General features: G+C 40.6%; 1 long non-coding RNA gene across 7 annotated transcripts; it reads left to right on the forward strand.

The window, feature by feature from the left end:
• The first annotated feature begins 6 nt into the window (after positions 1-6).
• On the forward strand, positions 7-9959 carry LOC309633458. 7 transcript variants are annotated; one of them, XR_014247541.1, is made up of 4 exons: positions 7-3841; positions 4974-5135; positions 8021-8190; positions 8482-9959. It is a non-coding gene; the product is annotated as an uncharacterized lncRNA (long non-coding RNA). The 7 variants fall into 7 exon arrangements; XR_014247542.1 differs by having other exon boundaries at positions 7-3642; positions 3751-3841; positions 8021-9959; XR_014247543.1 differs by having other exon boundaries at positions 7-3291; positions 3567-3841; positions 8021-9959.
• Positions 9960-25138: the final 15179 nt, after the last annotated feature.

Genomic DNA, 25138 nt, shown 5'->3' on the forward strand with positions numbered 1-25138 from the left:
GCGTCCAGCACCCAGCCTCGCCCCTGGGAACGGCCTGCGGAGGCCGGGAGGGTGCCGCGGACCCCGGAGAAAGGGACCAGGAGAGCGGGGCTGCCAGGACTGCAGAGAGGGAAGGAGGGTGAGGACGGGCGTGTGTGTGTGTGTGTGTGCGTGCGCGCGCGCGCGCACCCCGCGCCGGCCGGCCAGCGGGAAGGGAGACCCCGACGCGAAAGCTGCGTCCTGGGCCTGACACCCGGGCGGTGGCGTGGAAGCCACGGGGCCGCTCGGAGGTCGGGGCGGCCCAGCTCTGCGGGAAACCCAAGCCAGCCCTTGGGCCCAGCCGTGGGGCTGCGCCTGCTGGAAGCAGAGGGAGGGAAGGCCGGGCATCCTCGCCGCGCCGCGCGGCCACTCCCTTCGCTGGGCCGGCGGGCGCTGCCCAGCGGCCCCGGCCCCTGACCCGCCACCCTGCCCTGGAGCCGCGGCGCCTGCAAGATGAATGAAGCGTTGGTCACTGGGCAGAAGCTGCACTGGGGAGGGGAAGGAGACACCGCCTGAGACTTCGCGCCCTGCGCCCCATCTTTGCCCCTCCGGCCTCTTGGGACTAAAGGGCGGAGGCCGCGCCTGCAAGGCGCGTTTGGGATGATTGGGGATCCACAAAGATCGCCGCCCACCATTTTACCTGCTCAGTTTTTTGTGGACACTCACAAGAGGTCAACCAGTTTCTCACTCTCTGGGAGAAGGTATTTTTTCTTCTTTTCCTGGACATACTGGGTGTTTCGTGTGCGCCCTGAATTGATCTTGCAACATTGATAGTGGTTGGATGTCTTTTGTGTGGCTTCCCCGCGCTTCGCTGCTCCTGCATTGCCCTAGACACGTGAGGAATGCCAGGCCTCCAGAGTGAGGACACCCAAGAAAACAAAAGGGGCAAAAGATCTTCCCTGGGTCCCGTGGATTACACACAAACCGAATCATTTCTTACTTTGGACGAAGATGAAGTTGGAAAACAGGAAAGGACACATCGGAGCTGTGACAGTGATGAGACACTTAATTAAAAAGCAAATTCATAATTTAGTTTAATGAAATGAGTTAATAACCCACCCATTAATGTCTAGGAAGTCGGCCTTTTTGAGAAAAAAAAAAAAAAAAAGAAAATGGTTTTCCAGTGTTTTTACTTTTTTAATTTGAAAGGCTGGTATCACATTGTTTTTGAAACTCTTTTGTATTCCATTTTTTAAAATTATCAATATTCTAGTTTATTTTTCTCTTTGGAACCAGAATTCTTTGTAATCTGGCCTCCTGAAGAGGTGGTTTAGAAAGGCTGGTAGGCTAATTAGGATTCCAGTCAGGCCCTGCCAGCCACCATCTCTGTTACCTTAGGTGACTTGTTTTATTTCTTTCAGCCTTCCTTCCCTCATCTGTAAAATGGGATTGGTGATACTAGTTCCCATCTCATAGGCATGTTGTCAAAATAAAAGGAAAATAAAATGAGGTGGCAATGCATATAAAAAACTTTGCATAATGCCTGACACATGGTAAGAACTCAATAAATACGAGCTGTCCTTTCAAGTATATAGTTTAATCCCAGATTTGGTAATTTGGTAGACTTTTTTTTTTTTTCTCTTTGCATTCCTTCTTAAAGTTGGGAGTGAAAATCCATCTGCTGGGTTTATCCAAATGTAGTCAACATTTCTCTGGGGTTTTTAGGCCACTCCTAAAAACCTCTTCTATGGTAAGATGAAAGAAGTATATAACTAAGATGTGTGTGTGTGTGTGTGTGTTTATTTACATATAATTCTATATAAAAGGATGCTTGAGCATAACCAGGTTTTTCTCTTTCCCTACTTCTCTCCTTCCCTCACTACCACCTGAATAGACCAAGCTCTATAAATGTTGACCTGTGTTGTAATCTATCTCTTCAGGGCTCAGTGACTGGCACCATAGATTTCTTGAGAGCAATACAATGTAGGTCTCCTCTGAATTGATATCCTCAGAAGTAACAGAAGGCCACAGAGCAAGCACTCCATACATGTGTAAGTTTACAAAATCCATACTATGAACTTTTAAAGCAAGTTTTTAATTATTCAAAATAATACATGTTCATTGTGGAAATATTTCAGAAACTCAGCCAGGTATGAAGGAAATAAAAATCACCATAATCCTACCCTCCAGAGAGAAGTACTCAGTAAGTGCTTCAAGTATATCCATTTTCCCTTCATTTATTTCATTATTATTCAATCAGCAAACATTTGTTAAGAACCTAGTTTAGGGACCAGACATCTTCCCAGGGCTGAGAACAGGTGGTATGTTGTGTTAATTCTCACTAGAAACTACTCCTTAGAAGCAACATTTTATGTGGTAGTAAGGTTCTCAGGATAGTCACAGAAGTCCATGAAAGGAATCCCATAATTAACCTATAGTGCTGACCAGAAACAATCCAGGTTTTGTAGAGTTTGAATCACTTACAATTTGGGGAGCCACTTTCCAGATAAGGAAGCTAAAAGTGCAAAAGCCCCCTGGGAAAGGCTCATGTGAATAAGGTGTTGTGGAACTTAAGCCCTTTTTGCCTCTCAGTAAACCCTGTTTGGTGCTGGTATTTCTGTAGAAATTAACTGCTCTGATAAACATTTTTTTTAATGTGAACATTCATTCCTCATTTACCTGGGATTCCTGGGGCACCTTTCCTTCCTCCCCCAAATGTGGAGGACATGGGAGTGGAGATTCCCATCACCACCACAACCGCGACACACACACATTTTCTTTCTTTTTTTGTTTTTTTTTTTGTTTTTTTGGCCTTGCCAGGGGACATGCACGGTCTTAGTTCCGAGACCAGGGATTGAACCCTGCAGTGGAAGCTTGGAGTCTTAACCACTGGACCGCCAGGGAAGTCTCCTGCACACACATTTTATTGCACATAGCCACAGCAGGGGCAGTGGGACCATGGGGATTTGGGTAAGGACTGCAGAAGAGAGGGTAGGAAGGGTACAGTGGGAGGGGAGGGGCAGACAGGATGGGCCTCTGAGGTGCTGGAGAGGCTTAGGTATGTACCCTAAACCAGTGGTCCTCAACCTTTTTGATACCAGGGACTGGTTTTGTGGAAGACAATTTTTCTGGGGTGGGGGGGGTTCGGGCAGTAAGGCAAGTGATGGGGAGCAACGGGGAGCGGCAGATGAATCCTAGGTCACTCTCCAGACGCTCACCTCCTGCTGTGCGGCCCAGTTCCTAACAGGCCGAGGATTGGTACCAGTCCACAGACCGGGGGTTGGGGACCCCTGCCCTAAACCACACAGCAAGAGTTGCCTGCACATCTGTTTGGTCAGTACAGTCTAAATCTACTATACATTTATATTAGACGGTGCTAATTACTTCACCCCTCTGTGCTTATGTATCTTCAAACACTCTAAATACAATTAAAAAAAAAAAAAATCTCTTTTGCCCAGAAAAGTTAAGTTTTAACCTTCAAAGGCATTTCTTTCATAACTGATTTTCTTTTATTTCTAAAGCTTTAACTTATAAATATTTGGTTCTATAGAACCATTTATAACATGTAAGTTTGAAATTTTTGTTTCTTATGTTTCTTTTAAGTACAGCGTTATGGATTGAATGTTTGCATCCCCAAATTCATGTTGGAGCCTTAATCCCCGATGCTGATGGTATTAGGAGGAGGTAGGCCTTTGGGAGATGAGGTCATGGTGGGGAGCGGGGGCCTCATGGTGAGATTAGTGCTCTTATAAGAAGAACCCAGAGAGCTCTCCTCCGCCTCTCCCCACCCAGAACACAAGCAAACCGGGAAAAGGGCCCTTACCAAGAACTTGACCATGCTGGCACTTTGATCTCAGACTTCCAGCCTCCAAAACTGTGAGAAGTAAATATATCTTGTTTAAGTTACCCAGGCTGTGGTATTTTGTTATAGCAGCCCAAACTGACTAAGACATATAGGGTCCCTTTACCATTGACTGTAAAAAAGAAACCAATGAAAGTACAGGTTGATTGAATAAAAGATAGTAAAATCTATACACTGCTGCCTCCTATAATTTCTCATATGAATTTAAATGAATTCAATTTATGTGATTTATTTTTAAAAAGCTTCCAATCTGGTTAATTTTTCTGAATAATCAAGTCAAAAGTAGCTTTGGCAGGATTATTCAGAAACAAGTGATCCTAAAATAAGTACTACTCTGAAATGTGCTTTCTTTGTACTTGCTTCATGCAATAACAGCTAACACCGATTGTCTGCTGTGTGGTAAGCATGGTATTATGTAAGTCATAATGTACATGAGCTAACTCACTTCATCTTCCCGGCAAAGCAATCAGAGAGATATGAATATTATCATCATTCCCATGCAGATGTGGAAATGGAAGCACAGAGGGGTGAAGTAATTAGCACAAGGCCAAGATTGATTTTCACCAGTCAAATGCCAGAGCCCACATTCTTAACTGTTGGAAATATGTTTTCTCTTCAACCTCTCCCACTCTTATACCTCAGTCTAACTCCTACAGTGGCTGAACAACCCTAGCCTCTGAGTTTCTGAACCTTTGGAAAATCCATAGTTGCCCTCACTTGCTGAAATTTTACAGCCTTTATACTATTGGGGTCCTTCTGTATCTTTATGGTGGCATCAAGATCAGTAGCTATTGATTTGAGACTAGATTGTGTGTTGTGTGTGTGTGTGTGTGTGTGTTTAAATGTTTACATCTTCTTTGGGGGTACCACAATTCACATTACCCAGGTAATGGACCCAATAAGCAGTTGTGGATTGAGTGTTGTTTTTGTATTTTTTTTATAATGGTTAATTCTAGTGACACCACACAGCTCCTTCTGAATGGTTGGGGCTACCTCAGAGCAGGGAGTTGAGAGTCAGTGCTAACAACTTGCTAATGGTTCTAACTGGTCTCTCAACTATGTGTGAAGTACTCTGAGTAACCTGCTTTTCTAGATAGGAAAATTATGATTCTTACATCTGTTTTTTTTTTTTCTTCCTCTGGTTTCTCCTTAGGGTATGTATTTTCTTTATTTCATTTTCAAAATTGGAGTAGATAGAAGATGAAAACATGGAACATAGTCACTTGGAGCAAGAAGTGTTAGGAATCCATAACCAAGGAGTGAGATTCAGCCACAGGTCAAAGAGAAGAATGGAGCAGAGGGAGGGGAATTCCAGGTACCTGGAAGGGGTCTGCCAAGCCCCCTGCGCCCCACCCCCCCCGCCCCCAGGCTGTCTGCTTCCTCTCCTTCTTGTTTCATGGCCTTCTCCAGATAGTTCGCTTTCCAGCTTGGAGCCCCTTTTCCCAGGTCACACAACAGCGCCACCACTGTGGGTGTAACAGATGAATCTCCAGACGGTGAAGTCATTGGTTTTTACTGGTATCTGCTAGAGTCCTATCTTGCTTCCAGCTTATATGTGCTAATAGTATTGTTATTTCACGTGTTGGTCTTGTCTCTCCAATCAACTGTAAGCTCTGTGAGAACTGAAAACCTTGATGTTCCTATAGCACTCGAGCCAGACAGTGGGAACTCTATACAGCCTTAGGAGTAAGGGTTGCTATTAACTTATTAAGTCACTATGTGGGCTCCTCTCAGTGACAATGGAAAGCAAATATTGACATCCAGAAACTTCAGCAACTGTGATATAACCAAAGGAATGTGGCTAAAGTAGAAAAGGAAATTGTGTGCGTGTGTGTGCATAAGTGTGGGTGTGTGTGTGAAAAAGAGAGAGAAAAACAGAAACAAACAAACAAAAATTTTTCATCTCTATCCCAACATTACCTCTTTGAAAACCCCTCTCCTTCCCCTACTCGCTTTCAGAAAGTGAAACAATTTTGAGGAGGTAAACATAAAAAGTTGCATCTTCCTTCACCATAATTAAGCAAGAACCCCTAAAATAGCTAATAAGTCATTACCTCTCATTACACTGCAGTTCAAAAGCTGTACTGGTTCTGATGTTATGAACTGATTTCAGATTCAATTATTGAGAATTAAAGTTTTTATTTTATTTTTCTGTTACAAAGTGTTAGTTTCTTTTTTATTTTCAGTTGAGATATAATTGGAGAATTAAAGTTTTTACAAGTTAATGGAAAATATTGCTGTCATTGAGATATAAACAACCTACTCTTTTCAGATCATATTCTTAAAGGAAAGGAAGGAACTGGAAAATTCCAAAACAAGTGTTTCAAGTGGTTTTTGGGTGTTAGTGTATATCAAGCAGTTTCTAATCTCCCCTACATGTTTTAACTGATTTAAGCCCCCTGCAGTGCTATAAAGGAATTGTTATTATGAATATCTCCATTTTCTAGAGGCAAGATCTGAGGAACAGCAAGGTTAAGTAATACGGCCAACACCAAGCTTAGCCCGACTAATAAATGACAGAGCTGGGGTTTGCTCTTAGACCTGGTGCTTAGACTACACCAACCACATTGACGGTGGCCACTGGGCACAGAAAAGAACAATTTTATCTTCTGGAATCTGCTGGATGATAGGTAGCCTCAGTACACTTTCCGTCTTCTCCAGAGTGGTCTTTATCACTTGTGAGAGGCCAGAACAAGAAAAAAGGATTAGCCCTGTCAGACCATGACACCTGCTGGCTAATCAGAAGCTTCCTGTGGGTTCTTCTAGCCAGAAGACTATTGACAGAGGTAGGAGATTACAGCGCAAAGGTGGCTAGAAGGCTTGAGACATGATGACATTTCTATGCTTCAGCACTCAGTTTAATTAAATCAGTCCTTGTTCCAGAATAACTCTGTCGATGAACAGCTGTGCCTTATTCAGAATGCTCAGTGTCGATGTAAGGTAAGCATTAGCATGAACGTTTAAAATGCTTTCACCGGTTTGAAATGGTGGCTTTATTCTTTTCCTCCTTTCCTCCTTGCTTAGTTCTGCAACCCCAGTCCGGGCCTCAGTCCCTCTCTGCTGGACTCTTAGTCAGTCACCTTGGCTTCAGACTCTCTGGTTGAACACTATCCTTGTTGCTGTCAGAGCCCCTTCTCTAAAGCACAGATCCATTTAGCTTACATGCCTCCAGCTCTTTGATGGTCCAGAATGAATTCTAAACTTCTCCATCATGACACAAAACCTGCCATAATTTGGCCTCTGCTTACCTTTCCAGGCTGATTCTCAGTTCCAATCGCTAACTGGATGGATGATGGCCCAGCTACCCAGCTGATTTGCTGTTTCCCATCCATATGCTGCTGTTTTCTACCCCTGTGCCTTTGCACATGTCCCTCTGTGTAGGCTACTCAAACCCCTACACATATCAAGAGCTTGCCTCTCAGCTGATCCCAGTATTCTCTGCCACTCACTAGCTCTGTCATGTGGGGAAGACATCTTGCCCACTGAGCCTCAGGTTCTTCATCTGCAGCAGAGTGACCGTACTATGTATATAGAGAAATAGAAATAAAGGCCTGGTGTTTGGCACACTTAGCCATTTGTAAATGGCTACTGTATTATCACTTGTTCCCTGTGATATGGCTTAGAAGTCATTCGTTCTGAGAAGCTATCCAAAGTCCCCCTTGTCAGAATTGAGCTCTTCCTCCCCCACTTCCTATTGAAGTTTTAGGGTTATTTTAAAGGCCTTTGAGATTTGGTTTATTTGTTATAGTACTTAACCAATTCTGACTAATACATGTCAAATACGTGTCTTGCAAATTGTACAATTCAGTCGTTTTCAGTATATTGACATGACTGGGCAACCATCACCACTCTGTAATTCTGGAACATTTTCACCACCTCAAAGAATAGGAGGGTTCCAATTTCTCCACATCTTCACAGACACTTGTTATTGCCTGTCTTTTTTGTTCTAGCTGTCCTAGTGGGTGTGAAGTTGTACCTCATTGTAGGCTTGATTTGCATTTCCCTAATGACTAACATGTTGAACACCTTTTCATGTGCTCCTCTCTTGAAGCTTGCTTATAATTTTATGATGGCAATTGCTATAGCCAGCACCTGGTTACCCTTTACATTTCCTATAACCTTTTGCTGAAAGCTTTGTAAATGGTGGGGCTCAAATTGTGTTTAATGAATGAGTTATTTATTCCTAAAATCACCCACTAGGTATCCTAATATGAACTGACTATGGAGAGAAGAGAGAGAACAAAGAAAGTATGGAGAAAAGAATAGAACAAAAAACCCCAAAGAATACGTGCCTATTACTCTGAGAGAATCCAAATTACATGTTAAATAATACTTTACAGCTATTAAAGATATCCTGATATTTCTACCAGGTGATTTGCTTTCATTGCATTTTCCCCTTGATTAGTTGGGCAGATTCGATAAGGAGGTATTATGTAAAAATTAAAACTTTTCGGTTTTAAATGAGAGAAAAAAAGAATTAAACTGGAAAATGTAATTTTCAACTCATGATAATAATTGAGCACAAAGGCTTAACTCCTTCCTGCTCCTTCAAAGGAATTTTTAAAAAATAGGAGGAAATCTGTAACTATCTGAGAAACTCAATTAAGATGCTACCACAATCCAGAAAAATCTAAAAAATATTTGTTACATACTTTCTTTAGATGAAGTGAGACCCATCTGAAAGAAAATAAAGGTAACCCTCAATCTGCTAAATGCAAAAGCAAGACCCAAGGAACGAGAAGAAGGAGTTTGTGATGGAATCTCACTGTCACCCATGCAGAGAGACTGGAGCTAGACTTGCCAGGGAGTAGTGAATCATCCCTACAAACCTCCTGGAAGTGCACCAAACAGCCAAGTGCAGAGTCAGATCCCACTGCAGTAGTGCTCAGGCCCAGGTGGTAAGGGAGATACTGCAGAGAGAGCCCAGCCCAGGCAATGGTGGGCTACCCCACAACGGGCAAACTCCACCACTCAGTAGAAGGCTCCCACTCCCCAGGGCTGCCTGCCTTCCTTAGAGATCCATGCTTGAATTTCATGTCCACCTTGTCAGGCCACTGCTGTGATTGATGTAAACTGGTCCCTTCTTCCTGTGCTGAAGAAAGTGGTGGTGTTTTAGTTAGGCTTTGTTCATTGTAAGGAATAGAAGCTTAATCATACTAGCTTGAGTTGGAGGGACCACGAAGAATTACTGTAAGACTTTAGAAAGCATCATAGGAAACAGAGTCCTTCTGGAAATTCAAGAACAGGAACCCTATAATGATTAGGCCTCGTGGACACCATCGTAAGGAGCCACAGCAGGAACCCACAACTGATGGGGTTCCATACTGCTCCTACATGTCTGCCCCACTGTAAAGAATTGTCATGCCTCCTAGGAGTTCTCTTCACAAGGAAAAAATTTTTTTTCTTTTCTTTTTTTTTTTTTTGGTATCTATGTGAGATGATGGATGTTAACTAAATTTATTGAGGAAATCATTTCACAGTATATGTAAGTCAAGTCATTACACTCTGCACCTTAAACTTATACAATGTTATATATGTCAGTAAAACTGGGGAAAAAAACAATTGTAATGCCAGTGAATGAGAATGATATTATTATTGGTGATATATCAAATAGACTCTAATTCATATGTACACCAGTCACAAATTTAAATATTTTATGAGTAGTAGCAATTTACTTTGCAAAACACCACATAGTAGTTCACAGTGGCTGAGATCCACTGTGGTCAGCAAAAGAGAAAGGCTGGCATATTTCCCAAAGTAGAGAAATGTATAGGCCACATTCTTTGATGGCAGTGCAGTAAAACTGGAAATGAATCAAAAGGAGATTTTTAAAACCCACAAAAAATTTAAAAATACTATCCTTGTGTGTAATAAAAATGAAAATTCAAATAAATGGGAAGGGCTAGATTATGCTATAAATAGTGTTGGAACAAACTGGTAACAATTTGTAAAATGACAAAATTAGATTCCTACCTTGAGAAATATATAAAAATAAATCCCAGATGGCTGACATTTTTAAATGTGAAAAATAAAGCCAGTTTTATTTTCTTTTCAGTAGAAAAATAAATAAATCATAGGTAAAATTTTATATAATCTTGAACTAGGCAAGGCTTACCTAAGCAGAAATCATAAATGAAAAGATCACTAGTTTTGAATGCATGAAACAATTGTACATCAGAAAAACATAAACAAAATTAAAAAGTAAATGACACATGGGTAATATTTGTGATATATTTGATAGATAAATGGTTAGGTCATTAATATGTAAAGAGTCCTGTAAACCAATAATAAAAATACACAAATTTGATAGAAAACTGGTCAAGGGTGTGAAGAAGTAATTCACCAAAGATGAACTATAAATTACCAATAAAATAAATAAAAAGTTAAATATTACTAGTGTTTAAAGGAAATAAATTAAAAATATGATGCCATTTTCTCCCTAACTGGCAAGGGATTTTTTAAAAATACTGTCTTTAGAGTTAAGGAAGGTTTAGGGAAACAGGTACCCTTATATGCCACTGATAAAGTAATTTATCAGTATATATCAAAAGCATTAGAAGGTTGCATGCCCTTTGCCTTAGCGATTACTAGCCTTCTAGGAATTTATCATAAGGAAATATTCAGAGATGTATGCTAATACATACCGTGCTAAGGAGTTTTTAATGATATGGGGAAATGTTTGATATTATACTATAAAAAAAGGATATCAAATTATATGTTAACAAGATCATAAAAAAGTTAAAAGATATACACATATGCTCTGAAAAATATTAAAATATAAATGATTTCTGTGGTAGAATTTGGGGTGATTGATTTAAAAATATATTTCTTCATTTTTCAAAGAGCACATTTTACTTTTATAGTTAGAGAAAAAGGGTATTGAAAACAGAGTCTACTCCTTTAAGAATCTTTCCCTAAGAACAATGAAAGAAGTATAGCTATTGGGACTGAAAATGACCTTTAAGATTTTTAGTTCAAACCCCCATTCTGCTCCCTGCAAACTCATTCAGCATTTATACTATAATTAATACGTTTTGAGATTGCTCTTTTTTCTTTAGGTACATACACATGTACATTCATATATATGTATATATATGTATTTGTTTATCTAGAGTTTTCAGAGGAGTGTCGTACAAATACAAGACCTTCGTGGACAGGTAAAGAGGCAGTGTTCTAAGTCTGAGAGAAAGGAGTGGCTGGCTATTTTAAGTCTTTGCTCCCTGGCAGGGAATATTCTGGGCATGCTTTTTTTAGGTTGATTAACAGCCTGTTAGATACCCTTTACCCGGAGATGGCTTCAGTGGCAGACATTGGGATGCACTTGCAGACCTCCAACTAGAGAGAGCTCAGTTGACCAATGCCCCAGCTGTTGCACTCTGAAACCCATGGCTGAGTCTGTGCAGAGGTCATACTTCCCAGTGACTGTGCCCAGCCAATGGCTGAGGGCAGCAGGGATACTAGCAGACCCATTCCTGGGAGACACAGGACTCCTCTGACAGCCAGCTTTGCCCCCAGGACTCTCCACTCTTCGCTGAATCCTCCTCAGACTACTCGGCAGCCTAGAACACTTCAACCCAACTTTCCCTTCCTCTCTGCTTCACTGCTGCTCAGACTTGCCCTCCCAGCCTTCTCTGGGCTTCTCCCTATTTTTTCCTCATACAAGCATTTTCCCTAATAAAATTTTTGCATATTTAATCCCATCTTGGCATTTGCTTTGTCAGAGGACCCAAGCAAACATAACTTCCCAGCAGTTTTGAAATCCTGAATCTTGCTGCCTTCCCCAATCTTTAATGTCAGCAATTAATTCAAATTTGAAATGTGTACAGGTCAGTGCTAGCTTGTGGAATACACGCGTTTGTGACTAGCACTCTCCACTGTATTTAACTCCTTTGAAGGCAGACAAAATACACTGACAAGCTAATTCGCATTAGTAAGAGAATGAAACAAAAAAATCATAAAAGCTGCCATTTTGCCTTTTTTTTGTAGGGGGAGGGGTGGTGTCACATATTCTCCAGAGCTTGGGTTAGCCTGTTTTAGAAATATTAAAATCATGTGGTTTCAGACTATGGTTTCTTAATCTCTCTTTGCACACGTGTAGTTGCATCTTCCCTTAACATTTCCCTGTAGAAATATAGCTCGATGGGGTACAACACCCTTAAATGCTTGACATAACCACTGCTAACTGAACCCATGGGGCAGAAAATGCTTATTTAAATGCAGTCATTTCAAAGTCCTTCCCACTCTCAGCTATAAAACAGCTGCAACCTTTTGTTGGCAGAGACAGCCTGTCAGGAAATCACCTTGTGATGCACTGTTACAGCTAGATGGCTGTAACCCACACTCCTGAGGTTCAGAAGTGGCCAACAAGCTGGGGACTGAGCCCTCCACGGTGTCACTTCCCATGAGGGTGGGGGAAGATGCACCTTATAGGTGATAATGATCAGTGGGCTTTGATACACAATATGTGCTAGTTCTCTTACCCAGCACCATAAACATTCTGGAGTGCAATCCCGTGTGCCATCCAGGTTGACCACCATATTCCTATAGGTAGGGGATTCAACTCTAGATCTGGGCTCCAAGTGAGAGAAGCTGCCATTTCTACTGGATGTCATGCCTCTGAAGACAGACGAAACACAGTGACAAATCTCTGTGAGAAGCGACCAGTGTTCCCTTCACCACTGGGACTGACCTGCTGTCACCCCCTCTTGAGTCTTAAGCAGAAGAAGCCATAAAGCTAGTCAACAGAAGATTCAAGATTTCAACCCACGATTTTCTGATTCCAAGGCTATGATTCTTTCACAATGCTCACTGGATGAAGAGCCAGAGGCTCTGGCCTGCACAGGTTGCCGGCACTGCTCACTGCTGTGCCACAGCCTTCAAGCTATTTTAGATCCAACTGGGCTTGGCCATTGGATATGGAGGTGGAATAGCAAAGACTGCAACAGCTTATATGTTTTGAGGTTTCCTGTGTCCAGGCCCAGTGCTAAGGGTTTGATCTGAATTATTTCCGTTTGATCCTCACAACATCTGCGTGGGGAAGGTGCCATTAAAATATAGATTTATATTAATTAATATAATATAAATTATATTATATTTAACAAACATGGAAGCACACAGTAGCTTATGGAGTTTAGGTCCTTATTCAAAGTCACATAGCTCCAGATTACAATCTGGGCTTATGTTTTTTACATTTATTTATCCCATACCCTTCCAAAAAAGGATTCGAGGTTGATAAATCATAGAAGATACTTCTACAAGGAGAAATGACTTTAGTGGAAAGTGAGGGAAGGATGATTCAGGGAAGGCTCCACTAAACCCGGCATGGGGTTCTTCACCACGCCTCCCTTTCTCACACCTGTCCAATCAGTTGGAACTTAATCTCCTCAAATGTGGCCCCTTCTCTGCTCTCATCAATGTTCCCTTTTCAGGTTCTCATCATCTCTTGCTGAATATGGAAGTAGTTTCTCAACACTTTTCCCCCGCTCTGTCCCTTTTTTTCTCTACACTATCATCAGAATCCTGTTGCCTTTGCTTCCTAAATGTCTACCTTTCAATTTCTTCTCTGTTTCAACTCAGACCCTACCATGTCTTGCCTGGATAGTGTGCCTATTTAATCCGTTTCCCTGCCTTTTGACCTCACTCCACTCCAATCCACCCTTTACATACCAATTGGAAAATATCAATTCTCCGCTTAAAATTATTTAGTCCCCTTTGGTGCATCAAAGGGCACTATCAAAAAAGTGAAAATGCAACTCATGGAATGGGAGAAAATATTTGCAAATCATATATCTGATAAGCAATTCACATCCAGAATTCATAAAGAACTACAATCCTACAACAAAAAAGGCAAACGACTCAATTAAAAAGGCAAAGGATTTGAATAGACTTTTCTCCAAAGGTGATATGCAAATAGCTCATAAGCACATGAAAAGATACTCAACATCAGTCCTTAGGGAAATGCAACTCAAAACCACAATGAGATACAACTTCACACCCTTTAGGATAGCTACTATCAAAAAAACCCCCCCAAATAACAAGTGTTGGGGAGGATATGGAGAAACTGGAATCCTTGTTTATTGCTGGTAAGAATGTAAAATGGTATAGCTGCTGTGAAAAACTGTTTGATGATTCCTCAAAAATTTAAACATAGAATTACCATATGATCCAACAATTTTACTTCTAGGCATATACCCCCCAAATTAAAAGCAGGAACTGAAACAGATACTTGTACACCAATGTTCAGAGTAGCGTTATTCACAATAGCCAAAAGGTAGAAAAAACCCAGATGCCATCAACAGATGAGTGAATTAACAAAATGTATGTATGGGTAGATAGATAGATAGGAAGAAAATTCAGCCTTAAAAATGAACTTCTGATACATGCTACAAATGGGTGAACCTTGAAAACATTATGTGATGTGGACTGGCACAAAAGGACAAATACTGCATGATTCCACCTATATGAGGTTCCTAGAATAGGCAAATTCATAGAGATTGAAAGTCAAGTAGTGGTTGAAAGTAGAAAAGAGTCTGGGGATAGGAGCGGGAAAGTGGGGGAATGTATGTTTAATGAGAAGAGTTTCTGTTTGGGATGAGGGTGTAAAGTTCTGTAAAAGGATGAGGGTGATGTACATACAACATTGTGAATGTACTTAATGCCACTGAATTGCACACTTAAAAATGATTAAAATGTTAAATTTTATGTTATGTATATTTTACCACAATAAAAATATTATTTACTGTCGGGGCTTCCCTGGTGGCGCAGTGGTTAAGAATCCGCCTGCCAATGCAGGGCACACGGGTTTGAGCCCTGGTCAGGGAAGATCCCACATGCCACGGAGCAACTAAGCCCATGTGCCACAACTACTGAAGCGCACGCGCTTAGAGCCCGTGCTCCGCAACAAGAGAAGCCACCGTGATAAGAAACCCGCGCACCCCAACGAAGAGCAGCCCCTGCTCGCCACAACTAGAGAAAGCCCGCGCACAGCAACGAAGACCCAACGCAGCCAAAAATAAATAAATGAATTTATTTTAAAAAATATATATGTTATTTACTGTCAACAGGATAAAGTCTAGACCCCTTAGCATGGCCAGTAAGACCTTTCATGTCCTCACCTCCGTCAATACCTCCAGGTTCATCTCCCACATGTCTCCCTGACTATGATAAGGTACTTGAACTATGCTCCTTTCACCGTGGGGTTCCATGCCATCCTCCTTCCTTCAAATCTCAGCTCAGACTTCCTCCTCCAGGAAGTCCCCCCTTGACTCCTCATGTTTAACTCAGCTCTCCATATCTGTGCTTTCCATATTACTTAAACAAACTTCTACTCATCCCTCAAGATGGAAATTCACTGTAGTCCCTCTGTGAAGCTCTCCTTCCCTTTCTCAGACAGGGTTGCTTCTCCCAGGGTTGCTTCTCATGGTGTTCTCCCTGAGTGTATGTCTGTCTTCAAATTTCCCCTTTTTATAAGAACACCAGTCATGTTGCATTAGGGGCCCATCCTACTTCAGTATGACCTCATCTTAACTAATTATACCTGCAAGAACCTTATTTCCAAATCAGGTCACATTCTGAGGCTCTGGGGGTTAGGACTTCAACATATGAATGTGGAGTCCACAATTCAACCCATTACACCACCTCATTTATCCCTCCCAACAGCTCATTTAAAAATTTGTCATTATTCCCATTTCACATAGGATGAAATTGAGGGTTGGGGAGGTTAAGCAACGAACTCAAAGTAGAACAACCAGTGGGTTGCAAAGCTCAGATTCGAAACATGGCCCGTCTGATTCCAAATTCCAGGCTCTTCCCATTATATAAGCGAAATACCTCTATTTACAGTCTCTGCCTTATTTCTTCTAGGCTTAGTAAATACCTGTCAACGTATTGAGCCTGGGCCTTTTCACTATTACATAATGAGTTCCACTTCCAAATATTTACTGAGTGTCTGCTACTGTAAGTATTTCAGGCACTGAGTTCAAAGATGACTTGAAACGTGGACCAGGTTTCAAGACACTTAAGATTTAATGGGAGAGACAGACATATAAGCAAGTCACTGTTTCATAAGGAAGTATTAAGTATTAGGTCGAGATTCAAGCAACTCTGCTGTGGAAGGATTAATACTAATCAATGGGATTCAGCCAATAATTTTTGTGTCGTTGCACAGGTGACGAGAGACTGCAGGAAGCACATTTAACCTGCAGGTTTCCTTTGCTCCGGCATGTTTTCCTCCTTCATGGGACTATTGGAGAAGTGCTATCCACTGAGGAATTAATTTCTGAAGCAGAATGAGCTTCAGAGAAGCCTGATCTTAGCATGATGCTTCTTTGTCTCTGTTGAGGTCATTCTATCTTTCTCAGGGAGGAGGAAGGATCTGGTTCTGGAGACATTTAATCTTAGTATGAAGTGACTCACTTCTCTGAGACAGATGATGAAGTTTCCACAAGAAAACAGGAAGACATTTTCTTCCTTGCCCAGGCTCACCCTGAATGTCACAAATCTGCCCTTCCCTGGGGGAAAGTACACTGGATGTTGAACAAAGCCAATCTTTACCCCAGATCCCAAAGTCAGTCTGCTGGATGAAATATTTCCGACAAAGGCACTTCTTCAAAGCACTGTTATATACAGTCCCTTGCCTTTGAAGTCATCCAGTAATTACTATAGAACTGACATGACCGCATAGCCCTCTTAAAATGCACACACACACACACACACACACACACACACACACACACACACACACACACACACACACACCCCTATGCGTCAGAAACTTTTAATGAGCAATGATGGAATTCTTTGGGCTTCAAAGAAAGATCTGCTTGCAGACATGAAAATATCTGCTTTTAAAAAAATATTCACAGGATCAGATCACTTAAATTCTGAAATTTCCAGAGAGAGAGAAAGCACGAGAATCGCAGCAAGAGAGGAGAGAGGGGGCACCTCATTCTTAAAAAGGGAGGGGCACTACTTACACTCTCTGGTTTTAACTAGATGTGGCAGAAAAAGACTAGTTAGTACTTGGGTTTCTATCTCAAAAATGGAGCCTCAAATATCTCCAAGTCTCTAAATCCTTCTTGACATGCTATTTGCAAATACAGTTTATTCATGCATTCATCCAACAAATATTTATTGAACATCTATTATGTGTAGAACACGTAGAGAAGGTTTTGAGGAGCTCAGACTGATGGTTATGGTACTGCTCAATGTCAATGTTAACAACAACAACAACAGATGAAAAAAATGCCAGCAGTGGCTTGTTAAGGCCCATCTTTCCTTGTACCTGTGTCTGGTGTAAATGGCACTACCATTCTGTTTTAGGTTGATGAAATATCAAAGTCAATGGCTCACTCAGGTCTTCGTGAATAAGAGTGGTAAAGTACTTAGGGAGACATAGCCTGGTGTTGGAGACAAGCTATGTCTGTAAGGGAAGAAACTAAGAAAAGAATGAGTAAAAAAATTTTTCTCCCAACAGAAAAATCCCCAGTACTAAGATGCATGTTTTTGGCGTAAGCAACCACTTACTACAAGATTCTTCCACATCTGTTTATGTGGCTAACACAGACGTATTAGTTGGGATGCGTTTGGCTGTAAGAACAGCTAATCCACCCAAAGTGGCTTAGATAAGAAGGATATTTATAATCTCACATAACAATGAAATATGGAGGTCAGCTGGTATCCGTGTCTTTAATTCAGCAGCTCAGTGAGTTCATGGGGGAATACAGATTCTTTCCCTCTTTCTATTACACCATTTTCACTGTGTTGGCTTTTGGCTCCAGACATATTCTCTCATGGTTGCAAGATAATTACAGCAGCGCTAAGCATCATATTCTCACACATCTATATCCAGTGGCCTAACAAGAAACATCTTCCTTTGTGTTCCTTTTGAACAGCAAGAACTTCCCAGAAACTCCCTCTACTCTCATAATTGTCCAGAATTATGTCACATGTTTATTCCTAAACCAATCACTGGCAAAGGAAATTGAATTACCACAATTTATCTAAACCATCAAGATTGAACCCTGGGGACTTCCCTGGTGGTGCAGTGGTTAAGAATCTGCCTGCCAATGCAGGGGACACGGGTTCGAGCCCTGACCCAGGAAGATCCCACATGCTGTGGAGCAACTAAGCCCGTGCGCCACAACTACCGAGCCTGCACTCTAGAGCTCGCGAGCCACAACTACTGAGCCCGCGTGCCACAGCTACTGAAGCCCGTGCGCCTAGAGCCCGTGCTCCGCAACAAGAGAAACCACTGCAATGAGAAGCCCACGCACCACAACGAAGAATAGCCCCCTCTCACCACAACTAAAGAAAGCCCGCGTGCAGCAACGAAAACCCAATGCAGCCAAAAATAAATAAATAAATTTATTTAAAAAAAAAAAGGATGAGGAAACCCTTTATAAAAAAAAAAAAGTTTGGATGCTGTGGGAGCTGGAAAGGAGGCCAGCATCCCCTGAAGAATATGGCTATCTGATTCCTGAACAAAATGGAAATACCTATAGCAAAGAACACAAGGCAGTAATTGGTGGTAGTAGGGAATGGGTATAAGGTATGCAACCAGAGGGACCACCACAGAGTTTCAAAGCAGAAGTACCTACAGGCAAGGAGAAATTCCATTAAGCGGACCTTCTCTGATGAACCCTGGGCTCGACCTTGCTTCACAGATGAGCTTCTCTTACAAGAATGAGTTTTGCTGATCTTTAGAGTAGCTGCTAAGGACACCCTGTGCTGTATATTCTGCTGGTTCATATTACACCACCTTGACCTGAAGCCAAATTATACATAAGAGTTCTAAAATGGTTTATGGCTAGGGTAGGCTAGCTGATGTCATTTGTCAAATGTGGCACTCTAGAATTATCTTACCAATATAAAACCATGCAAAGGCTTTTCCGCAGAATATTTATAGGAAAATGTGTTTTTGAAACAAGAATGAAACACCCTAGAACTTACTCCATGTGGAATAATGGAGTAACGGACCCAGCCCACTGTAGTAGTGGTAAGGGGAGTGAGGAAATAGTGACCAGTGACCAGGTTTAAACCCAGTGAAAAAGGAAATACGGGTGGTGATTCTTGAGTTGGTCCTTCCTTGTAAAACTGAAATTATGAGCTTCTTTGAAATGGACAAGTTTGCTTTTCATATGCAAATTACTCAACCGTAGATGGGACCTATTAATATACTTTAAAAAATATTCCTAGTATACCTAACATAGTGCTTTACATGTAGTATGAATAGCTATCTTTTGATCAGTGGATTGCAGTGAGATTCCTTCATAAAATTTTCAAAACAGGAAGAGACCCAAATTTACTGGCTACCTTGGCAATATCATTAGTATTAAAGCTTACTTTACAGGTGCAAAAGCTATCCCCCAAGTTTATACCAGTGGTTCCCAACTCTGGCTATACATTGAATCACCTGCAGGTGATTTCAGTACCTATGCCTTGGTCCCATCCAACAGTCTTTCATCCAACAGCTGAAAAACTATTAAACCCCTACTATGTGCTAGGAGAATGACATAATTTCACTTATCCTGACGACAATGCTATTATTATCACTCCCATTTTATAGCTCAGGAAATTGAAGCTCAAGGGATATTAACTTACTAGTATATAAAGCTAAGAGATGATAGAACTATGAATCAAAGATTTCTATCAACTACACTGTGTCCTAGAAAAGCTTAGAATTCTGTTTAGTAATGGATGTCTCCCAGAGTGAGTCTAAAAATATAATAAGCACTAAAAACATCTGTTTTTCCCCCAGTGGTTCAATTCAATTTGTTATTGACTGTGTTTCAGGCTCTGTGCTACAAAAATACGTGATCTATTATCCCTGCCCTCAGGGAACTTACAGTCTAGTGAGAGAAACAGACAGGGGATGAAACCCATACAAAGTCAGAGGAGGGCCTAGAGAACAGAGCAGTCAGGCCAGACTTCAGAGTAGGGGTCCTTTAAGGATTCCAGTGCCCCAGGTGGACAAGGCTTGGGAAGGTTTGCAAGCAGGGCAGACAGCACTGATATTCCAGCATAGGCAAGTCCCAGATGGAAGGATTTTACTGGCTTGCAGAATCTTCCTGCAGACCGCAGAGCTCACTGTCGCCTTGGCCTCTGCTGTACAAATGAGACAACTGGGCAGCTAACAGGGAAGAGGCCCCTGGCCCAACAGTCCAGGAACAGCCAGTGACCACAGCGGTTAGTGTATAACAGGAAATGTTGGTCCAATTTCAGTGAAATGAGAAACTTTCAACTCTAGTTCATGGTTTTAGGCAGTCATTTCCAAGCAAAGTTATTAAAAGAAGGGGTTATTTAAATTAATGATTAGTGTGTTGGATGGGGAGAGTTGTAAGTGAACATGAGATAATGATCCAAGGGTTGGGTTTCATAGAGCCACTTTTGGCCAGAACAATCTGAACCCACCAATTTTATATATGTCTGATTTGCCATGCGGAGTTGAGGAAGCAGGCAGGATTCAACATCGTTCCCTGATCTTAGTTTCAAGAAACTAATATTTTCACTTATCATTTGAATTTGTTTTTAAGGGTCGAGGTGCAGATGAAAGCACTAGGCAAGAAATGCTTTCCTGATTGACCACTACTGTGTTCTGAGGCTACAGAGATGAGGAGAACAGAGATTTGTGCACAAGGAATTCGCAGCCTGGGCCGGGAGGGGAGAAGGGCACATGAATAGATGATCTCAGTGCAAGGAATTAAATGCTGATGTCAGGTCAGGACAACACGAGAAGCCAGAAGAGGAACCCCTAACCATCCAGCGGGATTCAGGGAAGGCTCCTGGGAGGGACAAGAAAGCTTGCTCCTGAAGTCTGAGGGGATCCCTTTGATTATCTCTTTGTGACCGTCTGTCTGCTTTTCTTACTGCAAATGACACATCTGACTCCTAAGGTTTGACCTGGCTTTTAGTAACTTAGGTGTATAGTCTTAGAGAAATTTTATCATCCATCACTGAAGTGCACCTGCACCTGGGGAGGTAAGTTGAGAACAGCTTCAGGGCATAAAACACCAGAACTCAGAGAACAGCAGAGCCCAGAGAATGTACTCACCTAAAAAGAGCTGAGGGGTTATAGGGAAGCATTCTAGAATTTTTCATTTAGATCAGGCATTTCATTTTTTATTCTATATGGTACCTTTTAAAACTTGGGAGAATAATACATGAGCTTTGGTGAAAATTTTGGAAAATGAAGGAAAAGTACAAAGAAGAAAAAAATCATTTATATTAATACAACAGAATTAATCTTTCGGTATATTTTCTTCTAAACTGTTTCTATGCATATACAGATATATAGGTTCTAGATAACTGAAATGACACTGTATGTATATCTATACACAGTTTCTTTCTGATCATTTAATATTACTTCATATGAATTTTCTCATGATTTCACAATTTCATCAAAAATTTTTCCCATGACATGGTTTAATTACTTTAACCATTCCCTTTCTCTTTAGACATCTAGATTTCTTTCCTAGTTTTTGGCCATTGTAAATAACATGATAAAAAATAATATCAAACATACAACCTTGCCCTGGTTTGCGCAGGAACTTTAAAGGTTTTGGGCACATATTGCCAAAATGCTTTCCAGAAAATCTATACCTTTGCCAGTATTAAGTATTATTATCCTTGAATTTGTACTAAAGTGATAGGTCAGATTGAGTATGTCATTTTAATTTCCATTTATTACTGTAGTGCTGACCATTTTTAAATGTTTTTCATAGCTATTTTTACTTTTTCTTCTTAAAACTGTCAGTGTCTTTTGTCAATCTTTCCATTGAGAAATTACTTTTCTTGTTGATTGTATGAATGCTTTGTAAATGAAGGCTAGTAAATCTTTACATATTAATGAAACTATAGTCATACTTTTTGTTCGTCTTTGGATTGTTTATGTGCAGAAGAGTTTAACTTTTACACAATAAAATCTATAATTTTTTCTTAATGTTTTTATGCTTAGATTCCTTTCTTAAATGTGAGCAAGATAAATACTATTCATCTAAATTTTCTTTTAGTTTTTTTAATTAAAACTTTTTTTTTTTTTTAACTTTCTACATTTACCTCTTAAATCCCTCTGGAATTTTTTTTTTTTTTTTAATATTTATTTGGCTGTGCCGGGTCTTAGTTGTGGCATGCGGATTCTAGTTCCCTGACCGGGGATCGAATCTGGGCCCCCCTGCATTGGGAGCACAGCATCTTAACCACTGGACCACCAGGGAAGTCCCATCCCTCTGGAATTTAGTTTGGTTTATGGTATGTGGTAAGGATCATGCACACGTTAATGAGAGAAGATTCAAAACGAAGGCAATGTTCCAAAACAGGAAGGGTCTTTCACTCTCTGTAAGTGAAATTCAGTAAGAATCAAACAGCACAAAAAATCAGAATTAACAGGGCCAAAGTTATATCATACTGATCTGAAAATGCAAATTCATTATTTTTCAAATGCAAATTGTTTACTAGACAAACTCTTTCAAAACCTAGAGCATGTGGGAGAAAATAATATAAGAGGGTCCTTGATATTTATTTATTCAATGTATATTTATTGAGCACATAGGTGTACCAGGAACTGTTCTTGATTGGGAAGTGACTGAAATCACAACTGCTATGTTTGAGAACACAGTACCAGTATAAGCTACACTATGGAGTAGAAAAACATTGTCAATTTAATATGTTTCATATGTTTGCAAGATGCAATTCTTCTAAAATATAACTAATTCAGAAATATCTTATTATAGGGCATAGCAATGGTATGAGGGAATGCAATGACAGAAGTTTCTGGCAAACTCTAAAAATTACTTAAAAGGGAGAGAGGAAGAGTAATATTTTATCAGGGCTTACCCAAGGATGATAATATTTTTTGGTATTATGGTCATTAGAAAGTGATACTATGTAGTGGGTTGGCAAAGTTGTACCATATAGTGGGTTGGCAAAGTTGTACTATACAGTGGGTTGGCAAAGTTGTACTGTATAGTGGGTTGGCAGTAGTTTCCCAAACGTAGAAAATATTCTGCAAAACCATCAAATTCCCTTTGGGATTATCCACCCACACTTCTCAGTAGTCTAGCTTCTTTTTTTGGTATCCAATTAGAACACATTATCTTGACCCACTATGAAACTGCCTTCATTGAATTCTGCCTAAGGCTTATGCCCTTGGCATTTACTGAGGGATAGCCTTATGAGGTTCATTGCTGCATGTGTCACAGAAATAAGGACATTGTCTAACAACTCACTCATCCCTCATGTGACCATCCATCCAAAAACTTCCTCCCTCCTTCCCTACCTTCCCTCCTCCCTTCTTTCATTTCCTTTCTTCTTAACTTCTGAATCCAGTTAACTTATATCAAGTTCTAATGACATTAACTACATAAAGCCATGCCCCTCCTTTCATCTTGACTTCCTACTCCACTTTATAATTCCTTAGTTCTAATTTATTTTCACTTGTGTTATTTTATTTCCTAAATATTTTTTGTAATAGGTCATTTGCTCTGGTTCCATTCTTACCAAATAATATTCTGATAAATTATTACTTCCTAGGTATTTTGATTTTAGGAAGAATAGCAATGGCAGAAAGGTTTTATCTTGCATACCAGTCCAGAGCAATGGGAATGGTTGTCTGGAGTACTGTGTTAAGAAGGAAAGGATGCTTGCTTAATTAGCAATGTCTGCTGTGAGCATGCTAGGAGAAATTGTTGACACTTCTACCAGGTATTTGACATCTATGTCTTAAACAGAATACATGAATATTCTAATAACAAGCAAGCATTAACAAATTAATTAATGTTTTTCTGATTTATAAACCAGTGATTTGTAAGTATCATTAGCCCAAATCCATTCCCCAAAGCATGACCATAGCTATGTAAAATGAAAAAAAATTGCGTTCCTAAACTTCATACAGAAATGGCCTCCTTTTCATAAATCTTACTAGCGCTGGCTTCATGAACAGGTAAAATGGGATTCTTCCTAGAAGGAGAGATTTAAGGAACCTGGTCCCTAAATCTCTCTCCCACTGGCTTTTCAATACATGAAAGTGTACAATTTAGAGATACATTTCTTTAGATTCTAAAAGCTAGCTCTTAATGAGTTCTGTACTAAAAGAAAAGTAGTCCTATAGAGGGGTAATACTGTAGCTCTTACCAACTAATTGGTTGACTGATAGTTAAGAAGAAGATGGGAGAGTGGGGCTAGGGGGATATTTTAGGAGGGTGTGAGTAGCCAGAAGAAGGAGGGACAGCAGAGCTAGATTTTGCTTATTTCACCATCTTGCCTGGCTTAGTCCAACAGCTCACTTGAGATGAGCAACGAGTAAGCTTATAGATGCATCACTATTGGCCCTGAACAATGAAGCATGCAGTAATTCTCTAACAAGGAGTTAAAGGAATATACAGGCAACCATTAATGATCAAATAATAACTTGTCACGTGCAGATGGAGAATTCTTAAGCTTTTTAGTAGATAATTTGTTATTCAACTTCTCTCAAATCCAACGGACATATTTCTGAGAGGAGCTGCTTTTTTAATTGAATAATAGGAAAAATGGACACTACCACTCATTCATTCATTCATTCACTGCATTCTGTGAATAAGTTGATCAATGTTCCTTCCGTGCTTACAGGGGTCTGGTACAGTGCAATGCTATTCAGGACGCAAAAGTAATGGAAGACACAGTTCCTGCCTCTGAGAAGGTTACGTCTGGGTTGGGAGATGAGTGATTTGTACATGAAACAACTGGGGAAAAATACCGGGCTGGATAAAATCAAGTGTTAGGGTGCTGGGTTCAGATTGCAAGCACTACAGAAATTCAGAAGCAAGAAAGATCACACGAGGAGAGAAATCAAAGAGCAGTCACTTTGAAAGAGATTGCAAGAAGCCGCTCTTCCTGTCTCAGGTGTCAGCAGTAAACTCTGTGGCTCTTATCACCCTGGGAAAGACTGAAATCAAGACTGTGTGATATTCCACACCTGCCCTGGACAATTCCAGCACACCCCACTCTGAGAACAGCATACTAACCACCTGAAGAAGGAAATCAACCACCAACTATTAAAAGCTCAAAAATAATTCAAAAATGAAAAAAAGAAAACAATTTCTATTTCTTGGTGTGTAAGTTCTTTGTGATGAATTATGAACTTCACTATTCTGCTCTGTGAATTAAGATTTGTATCTACCACACCCACAGACAAAGTCAGGTTCATTTTTGTTCAAATTTAGGAAACTGTTGCTACAATTCCATAATCTAAAATGCAGTACATATTTGAAGGTATAAGCCAGCTGTTTGGTAGAATGTCCCTCGATTTGAGTTTTACCAATTGTTTCCTCATAATTAGTCATT

This window comes from Balaenoptera borealis, assembly GCF_965194805.1.
Source record: "Balaenoptera borealis genome assembly, chromosome: 1".
Taxonomy (NCBI): Eukaryota; Metazoa; Chordata; class Mammalia; order Artiodactyla; family Balaenopteridae; genus Balaenoptera; species Balaenoptera borealis.